Source organism: Sparus aurata, chromosome 10, assembly GCF_900880675.1.
Source record: "Sparus aurata chromosome 10, fSpaAur1.1, whole genome shotgun sequence".
NCBI classification, from domain to species: Eukaryota; Metazoa; Chordata; class Actinopteri; order Spariformes; family Sparidae; genus Sparus; species Sparus aurata.
In genome coordinates, this window is record NC_044196.1 from 13,598,012 (window position 1) to 13,608,012 (window position 10,001).

Sequence of the window (10,001 nt, forward strand, 5' to 3'; positions counted from 1 at the left end):
AAGCCACACATTCCAATAACCCGGGCTGATGAAAGTGTGCTGGCGGAGATAATGCCCATTCGGCCGGGCAGATACTCATCTAAACTGGCGCCGCCAAACCGCGTATGAGCTATTGATCAGTGGAGGGCTGGGAAACGGGGCCTTCGCTCTGTTAGCTTTGCACAATCAGAGGGAGCTGGGTGAGAGCTGGCAGCTTTGCAGCCTTTAGTTCTCACTTCTGAGGTGCAGCTGCTGTTCAAGACTTCTGAGCAGGAGTATAAAGGGATTTTTTTTGGTTTTGGGGGATTTTCCATTTTCCTTTTTTTATACACAGTCACACAAAGTCTTGGATGTCTTTTTAAAGTCTCTGCAACACAGATATCTGTGAATGGAGCCGAGATAAGCAACCGTAGTAATTCAAACTTCAAACTGCATGCAGAGTCATGGGCTCGAACGGCTCCGGATAAATTCCCCCCCTTCAGCAGCATCTGAGCCTGGTTTCACAATGAGAACCACTACTCAGATTTGCTCAGAGAGTCACGTAGCTCTGATGTTCGGGCCATTGGTGGTCATTTCTGCTCGCTGCTGAAGGAGCCAGCTTGAAAAATGCCACGAAAAGAGACGATTTACAGTGATTAAAGACTCATAATGGCATATTTCATTATCAAAGCTTCTCCCAGCAACTTGGATATATTAAGAGAACTGTTCCTGGTTGTTTTTTGGCCCATAGAGCCCGATCGTCTTCTTCTGTCTCTGCCATCTGACTTCCTGTTGTTTCGTCTACATGCTCTGTGTGGAGTCTGTCTATTAATTGGGCTCGCCAAAGACCTGCTTCTTTTATTTGGTGATTGATTAGTTAGGTCTGGACGGACTCTTAATCTGCAAAGACCTTTGAGACACATCTGTTTTTTTAAATAGCGAACGGCTCTGCCAATTATCCGGAGACTTGGCCGCAAGTGGATCGAGATGGAGCTGCCGGGCTGCAGTTTTGTCCCAGAATGCACCTCAACTGCTGCCACGAAGCAGAACTGGCCACAACCAGGTGTAGATGATTGATAGATGAACGGCTAAAATTGATTCCTAACTGAAATAAGGGAGGATTTTATAAACTGCGTCAAAAGTTTGCCATTTATTAACTTTAAAAGAAAGAAAAAAAAAACAGTCATTATCTCCTCACCCTCATGCCGATGGAAAGTCACGAGAGGTTTCAGAGTCCACAAAACATTTCTGGAGCTTCACAGCAACACAGCGTTGCAGCATTCTCCCAAACAGCTGGAGTAAATGGGGATGGATTAATAACATAAAATGGCCTCATACAGTCTCCAAAAGCCACAAATTTGAAAGGATGTTATTCACACCCTCGTGGACTACCAATTTCAGAGGGCTGCGCGCTAATGCTATTAGCGTAGCAGCTAGAGGGAAGGTTCTGGCTTATAAAGGGGTGTAATAAACGTCTTTTCAAATCGATTTGGGGTCCCAGGACTTCTGGAGACTTGAGGGTGTATGTAACGTGATTTTAAAGAAATGTTGGGATTTTTTGCCTTTAGGAGACCGTACAATTTTTATTGTCATTTTCATCACATTTACAATTTCATGTTATTTTTTCTGTCCCCATCTACGTCGGGTTTTTCAAGAGGACTCTGCAGCTCTGTTTTGCTGTGAAGCTCCACCCGACTCTCCATCAACATGACGGCTAGCACTTTAAAGGGATAAGTCTGTGTTGATGCTACATTAGCTGCTAGTAGCACAACACGTTAGATTCTCCAACATAACCGTATGATGCATTTTGGTTAATATAGGAAGGAGAATGTGTGGGATAAAAACAAAAAAAGGGGATATCTGGGAGTCTGCTGCTTTCTTTCTTAAAAATGTTAAGAATCCGACAATGTTTTCAGGGTTTGGCGCTAAATCTGTTGAGTGGTCCTTTAACATCTGGATTTCGGGAGTCGATATGTACGTATACAGCAGATCAAATTGCATGAAGCTCGTTCCGTCCTGAGCTGACTTTGTTTTGAAAATCCCCTCTCTCATTTCTGAAACCAATATTTTCATTCCCCACTCGATGCCTGCTCACCGCTCTCTTTCTGTCTCCACCTCTCCCGGTTTCTTGGACTCAGCTGCAGCTTTGCAAAATGAAACCATGACGCCAGCAATTGTGTCTCATCGTGTGTGTGCGTGTTTTCCCTGTGTGTTGAGGTCCTGCTATCGCTCGTCCAGCCTGTGCGTTGTGTGTCCGGCTAATTGTCTTGGCCCTCGCCCGCGCTGCCATTAGCATTCCCCCAGCTGGACAGGAGACGAAAAGGGCAACCACGGCCCTGTCTGGGAAAAAAAGAGGGATGGAGGGAGGAGAAAGACGGAGCAGGCGGCGGGGAAAGCAGACAAGCCGCAACAATAGGGCTTCTTGGATTCAGCCATCGCTGCTAGCGGCGATTGTTACTTACGCGTTTTGTTGTGCGCGCGCCAAAACGTTTGAGTGGAAAACAAGCAGCATGAATATGGATGCAGCGGTCGGGGCTGCAGAGCCAGCGGATGAATCAACACAGACGCCGCCGTGTGAGTGTGTTGTAAAGACGGGAATAATGGCGGTATAAACGGCTCGCTGTCTGACCTCTGTAGCCCAAATCTCTTTTGCCCGTAATGAAAAAGACCAAACAGACCAAGAGACAGTGTTTAAAACCTGCAGTGTCTGAAGTGTTTTTGTTGAGGTTGTAAACGGTTTTGTCCGGTGTTCTCTGAGGTTTCCCTGCTTTTGTTGTACTCATAAATGGATTCACTCATTGAAATATACAAAACTAAAGCCACTTCAACTGATATTTATGTTCCACTCTGATTATTTGGGTTTTCTTTACTCTTCAACTGACCAATCAGCTCGTTTCGAATGTTGGATGCAGAGCCAGACCTGCTGGAGGAGTAAACACCCAGAGTCACATCCAATCCGAAGCAGTTAACTGACGGGAGGAGAGCTCTCAGACATGACTTTTAAACCCTTTGGCATTAAAAGTTAGTTTATTTTTTAAAATTTAGATTGCTTCCCACATGGGATGACAAGACACCATCGTAAAACAGAATGTCTGTCATCTCCCCGTTTTACAAATCTCAGCCAAAAAAAAACAAACAAAAACATATATGAAATAATCTTAATTACAAATTACTGCATCTTCATCTTCACTCCTGTTAACCGACCCGACTGCAGCAGCAATCGTAGTTGTAACGAGTGTTTGCGTTCAGTGACGTTGACCGTCGACTGGAGCTGGAGGGGAAATGTAACGTTACAGAGAGGAGAGGGGGAAAAAGAGAGAACGTTTTCATTTTGGGTTTGGCGAGTACTACGTATAAATAGCTGCTGATTGAATGTGAAGCCTCCAGCGTCGCTATGGGAGCATGAAATGTCAAATATCGCTGCTCAATATCACAAATTTCTTTAATCTCTTTACACATTTTTTAACATCTCGACTGCTGTCTTTGCCTCAACGTCTGCTGGAACTTTAATTCAAATGCTTCAACCTGAACTCTCGCTCTCGGCTCATTTGAATTCATTTCAACAGTTTAAATGGAAGCAACCACGTTAAATTTTCCTCAGACATTTGTACCTTAAACACAGTGACGGTGCGATTTTCCTTTCACACCTTTAACGTTCCTGTTTTTGTGGTGTCATTCCCTGTAACACGCCTTGTAAACAACGTGTGGGAAAGGTGCTGTTTAAACGAAGCTTGTTATCGACATGCTACCGTTAGCATTTCACTATAATTCCCCTGCCAGTTGACTCAGTAATTAATTTGCATCAAGCTGAAAGAGCATCCGTGTCACCCTTTAATTCCATTGATTAGTGAAAGTTTTGCCACATTACGCTTCATTTTCATTAATTAGGACATCAGAACTGTGAAAATAGAGGAGATTAAAAATATGCCAGGGTTGAAATAAAAGGACAGGGAGCCTGTTTCCATGGCAGCAGACTTTTGGAGTTTTTGGCTAGGATGGGTGTCGGGGCTCGTCAGTTACTGCCGTTCTCAAATCAAGTCCCTCCAGCTGGAGCAACACTAACACTGAGAGCCATCGTCGGCCTGTTAGCGATCATTATTTTCACTTTTTAGCTTGATTCAGACCGCCGATGGTGAAGAAATAGTTTATTACAAAGTTTTTTATTAGATTTAATCTCCTCTCTGGTTCTGGATCTCTCCGGCCGTCGCTGCTTTTTATTAAACACAATTCTTTCCTTCATCTCTCGCAGCCTCGCCGGGCCCGTCCCCAGAGAGAGGAAGAGGGAGGCTATTCTGGACTCCGGCTCTTTTCATTCCTCTGAAGTAAATTGGACATTAATCAAGTCATCTGTTATTGTCGCTCGTCTTTACCGGACCTGGGCGCCGAAACCGCTTCTGAAAGGTTATTTCAGCTGTGCGGCCGAACAGATTTCTTCTCTGTCGTCTTGCGGTTTTTCCTTTGTTGGCTCGTCGTCTTTGCTCTTCGTTCCCTCTGATCACGCGTTCTCTATAGCGACTCCCCCTCCAAACTCCATCACTGACTTCTTGCTTCGCTCTTGTTCTTCTTTCACTGAGCTTTCTGTAGTCACATGAAGAAGAAGAGGAAGGGGAAGAGATGTAGTCATTTTAGATTCATTCACACATTTCCGTCCGACTCCCGACGTCCTTTCATCCCCTCGGAAACTCTCTTTCCTCCTCACCCGGCGCCGGCGTCTGATCCCGCTGACTGAAGTCATCCACGCCGTTTACCTCCTCGTCAGTATCAATCGCCGACTTACTTTACTCAAGCAGCTCCTTAAACACTCCCAACAGATTTCCTTTTGAACACCAATCCGCCTGCTCCACCTCCAGCTCCACCTGCCTGCGGGAGTATTACTTCACAAACGCCTCAACATGTTGCTTTGAATTTAAAAAGATCCATTTTGGCATTTTTGCCAGGGTGTTATGTCTGGAATATAAACTGTACACGGTCTGACAAGTGAAGCGCTGAACCTGCATTCTCTTTAATAGCCAGCAGGGGGCAATTTTATGTAAGCTTATGAGAAAATGACCCTGCTTCTCGCTTCATTTGTGACCTCAGTGAACAGTTTCCTAACGAGTTCATGGTCTCAATCTCTAGATTTGAGTCTTCTTCAACAAAGCATAATGTTCAATTAGCAACCGATGGCCCCGTTAAGAGTGAAATAGATGATAAATCCAGACTAAATGTACTTTACCTCATTAAGGTAATGTCACAGAGGAACCGGATCCTCTGGTGAGTGCTGAGTTCACTGAGAGGTTGACCTGAACTCAGTTTATCGCTAATGTACGGTGAATTTATTTGGCTTTTTGTGGCGAATAAACAGACCTCTGAGTTAGCTTCAATGGTCGAACTTGCCTCAAATGTTCACAGACAAGTTAATATTTTTTGTTTTATCGAATCCTTTCACACCTCGACTCTAAAAGTGACCCGAGACCAAACGAAACGAGCCGTTACCTTGAATAGAATTAGGATTTCTCTGGGTTGAATCGTTCAACATTCATAATAATATCTGCACACAACTCAAACAAGAGAGACGACAAAGAAGCCATGACTTCAGTGCCGACTGGCTTGAATTGCAATTTTCACATTCAACAAGAGTGAAAACTGAGTTCTTCTCTCTACGTCAGATCGCAACCCGGAGCTCTGCAACGTCCTGCAGAGGTTAGGACAAGAAATAGGGAACAGTAAAAACAGCCGGATCGAGGTACAAGAAGCAGCGTCACACCATGACCTCCCTGTGACATGATCGGAAAACAGTCGTCACATTAAAAGAGAGATCGGCTCATTAAATGAGACATTTTGTTGAAGTAAGCGCTCCTGTGCTGCTGTGATCCCGCTGATACGGAAACGATGTGGGAAATAAATCGCCAGACATTCATCCGTGAGTGAAAATCTGATGCTTTACGTGTCACCGCTCAGGTGTTTCTGGCATTCATGCAGGTGAACCAGAATGACCTCGAGTCCGACTGTGCGACACTCTCTGTTTTTGTGGCATTTTGTAGTTGTTACGTGTGCCTCCGCTGTGTGTTCTGTTGTGTGTGTCTCAATTCAGGGTCTGCATCCTTCGTGGCCTCACATATCCCAAGATTCTTTGCACACATGAAGGAAGAAAGAGAGAAAGCGGTGACATCGCGTGGCATAGATCATCACTTTCGCGGGCCTGGGTGGCAAAAATCTCAACCAGTAAATGCTCCAAAGACTAGACTGTCCCATTTAACAACGGCTGACGTGGTTAACAAGGTCTCTCCGAAGGATCTTCAGCTCTCTTTTGTTTTGTTCCTGGTTTTCTTTTGGGAATTATTTAATAAATCTTGTTTAATGGTTTACCTCGTGTCTGGAGTCCTCCAACCCCCCTTTTAGCCCGGGTTTTGACATATCTCAATGGAGGCTGTAACAATAGTGAACTAACATTCTTTTGTTTTTGGTTTTAATGCTGGTGTGTGTGTGGGTGGTGGAATAAAAGAGAAAGAGAGGGAGGGAAAATAAAACACTCACACTAAAGGCACTGACACCTGAGCGCACACACAGTGAACCTCAGCAGGTGAATCTTTATCAAACGACGCTGCGCCCTGAGGTGAAGTCTGAAACCCTCCAGAGAATAACAGCAAGGGGATGTTGAAGTTAAAAGCTCAACTCTGACCTGAAACACTTTTAACTGATGTGAAGTGATGTGTGTGTGTGTGTGTGTGTGTGTGTGTGTGTGTGTGTGTCAGGTGAGACGGATCGCTCTTTCAACCGTCAGAAATCATTGCAGACATGTTGAAATAAATGAAAGGTTGGTTAAAAATTCTGTTTTGGCTTTGCACCCTTCATTCTCCCGACTCTTCTCTTAAATCATTTCAGACTACAGTAAAAGGAGACCTTCTGTCCTTTTCTTATTTGATATGTTTTTGTGCATGTAAAAAGGTCTTGAAAGTTAAAAAAAGGTCTAACTGAAGCTCTCCCACTGAAATCACCGTTCCTGAATGCCTCGTCAGTAGTCCCGCCTTTAAGTCCTTTAATTTGTGACTTCACACTAAATCACCATATTACACATTTACATAGTTTCTGCCAAATTAGCTTTTTTTTTGTCCCAAGAAAAATGATTATTGTCCTGACAAAAAAAATAAAAATCTGTTGGTTTCACACGTGAAAAAAAGTGCCGTGTTTCAAATAATAATCCCTCTGAAAATTAGGAAAAAAAATAAAAATAAAAAAATGGTTTCACACATGAAACGTTTTTTTTCTCCTTAAAGTATTTTAATCCAGAAAAAAAAGAAAGAAAAGTTTTTGTCTTTGTAAAAAAGAAGTCAAATAAATGTTTTTGCTCTGTTTGGCACATGACATTTTTTTTCAAACAGAAAAACTAAATAAACAAACTATTGTTACTGGTAGAAGAACACAAAGGACATTATTAATCATGGTCACGGGTCAGGATGACTTTTCCCTTCCTGTTTCTCTGAGGGATGCTGGAAGCTGAAGTCCCCTCCAGCATTTTCTTGGTTGTTTGTCCTTCAACCTGGAGACGCCATCAGAGAGATGCAGAATGGACCCTGACCAGGAGGCTCCTCCTTAAAAAAGGGCATTTAATGAATATAGAAGCCCGATGATGCATCAAAATGAAGACTTTTGTTGACTGCCTCTTCATTTTTCTCATTAAAAAGCCTCTAAACACACAAAAATAGGGCAGCCAGAAGTTAATTCTCTCAGATGTCGATCCAAAAATGTTGGATCCTGTCTTTGTTCGGTGGCGTGTTTGAGGGCATCGCACTTGAAAAGAAACATCTGTCTCTCTAACTCGACACTGAAAACACACACACACACGCACACACGCCTAAGCACACACACACATACACACACACACACACACACAGGACTCCCGTGTGACTCTGAGCCTGAGGGTTTCATCACCTCGAGTGTTCATTCATGTTCATTGCACATTGCCTTGAGCTCATTACAGACTCCAGCACAAAACCACACAGAATACCGTCTAATATTTCAAAGAGCCCCGCTTCCTCCCAACACACGAGACGTCGGCGTCTTTACGAGCCCGTTTTGTCGTCCGACGGTGTCATTTCCTTATCACTAACGGGCCAAATGTAGACATCAGAGGTAATGGCTTCAGTGTCATCCCCTCAGTTTCATTCAACACTCACACAGGGTTGAAATTCATCACAGCGGAGACAGAGACACCAATTTCTCCACCCACAGCTGCAGAAAATAGACCAGAATGCAATTCAGCCGCGACATGGGGACCCAGCTGCAATCACACCAGTGGCCAAATGATCATGGACTGGGAGGCTCGGGGCGATATTACTCGACCATTCAGCCCCCGCTGAGTGAAAACAATATGTTTGTGTCACTACTTGATGATGAAGGCATCCTGGGAAATGAAAAAAAAAAGAATATACTGAACTCAATCTAGGATTATCCTCGTGGTTTAAAAGATTGACATTTTAAGCCACCTCAAAAAAGGGAAAAACAAACGGACAAAAAAGAAAATGACTTCTTTTCAAACTTATTCTGCTCAGTTTCACACATGAAAATGATCTTTTCTCATGAAACCACTTTTTGTTTCTGGGGGAAAAAGAAAACCATGAAAAAAATGAAATCGATTGGTTTCCCATGTGAAAAAATCCTGAAGCTTCAGAGAAAATAAATCCTGAAAAAGAAAAAAATGGTTGTCACACTCAACACTTGACATCTTTCATCAATGAAATACATTTTCTCCCGAAATTTTCTAAAAAAATTCTCTTGACATTTTACACTTTTCAGAATACATTTCAGGAGAAATTTTCACACTAGAAATGAAAGAATTTCTCCCCCCAAAAACTTGTTTGGCTCTGTTTCAAACAATAAAAGAACAAAACAATGTTTTTCACACACTTAAAAAGTTTTGATTAAGTTTTTATCGTCAACACAATGGCAGGAATGTATTGATGAATAAAAATCTATTTCAAAAGCTTTTATTTGTTTTTTCTTACAATATCCACTCGAGGAGCTGAAGCATTTTAAAAGACAGTGGAAGATCACGGTGACACATTGTTCAACCAAAATATTCCACACCATATTATTCTTTTCAGGCCCCATAAAGAAATGTTTTTCCCGCTTTGGTTTCGAAGAACTTGCCCGGCCTGCACAGAACCCTGATCCTGATCTCAACCGTGTCAAACGGCTTTGGGAAGAAGACAGGTCTTTATCTTTCAGCGTCAGAGTTGGACCTCAGCGATGCTCTAATGGCTGAATATGAACAAATCCCTGCAGCCAGGCCTGGTGCATCAACATCTGGTGCACAGCCTGGAAAACAGAAGAGTGGAGGCTGTTATATCATCAGATTAATGGCTTTTATTCTGGAATCAGATGCATGACCTGATGGTTTTTAATACCTTAAGTTTCATTTGTCCGATCCCTTCCTTCATCGCCCGTCCTCGGCTGCATTCCAAACATTCTCCTCACTGCCTCTCTGCTCTCCTTCCTCTCATTTGTTCGATTTGTCTCTCTCAGTAGTTTCCATCACAGCCAGCTGTCAGATCCACCTGGATCTGGACATAAAAAGCCAAAGCAAACAGTTTGATATGAAGCATCCTGACTGATGAGGCCGTAAGTCACTGAACCATCAGGCCTCTGCGGGAGCCGCTTGACTGATGTCTGACCTGCCGAGTCTTTGTGGATCTTCTTTTGCTTTCGCTGACAGACATCATCTGCTCTTCTGAAGTTTGTGGATTTCAGCTGAAAAAAATGACAAGAATCCTTTTTTTTATATACGTGTAAACAAGCCTGATTGTGATCCAACAACAGGTTCCTATCAGATCTTAAACATGCAACGGGTTTAATATGCAGCGTCTGCTGTTAACGCGATGCAGCGCGACCACACTTCCCCCCCGGCAGCGTGGGTGTTTTTTGTCTCAATGAAATGATGACATTCAGAGCAAAGTGATGCAGATGTGAGAGAGACGATCGAATAACAACAGGAAACAGTGTATGTCAACCTCAATATACTCTTTTGTTTCTTAACACTAAATTTTTAAAACTTGGATTCCCAG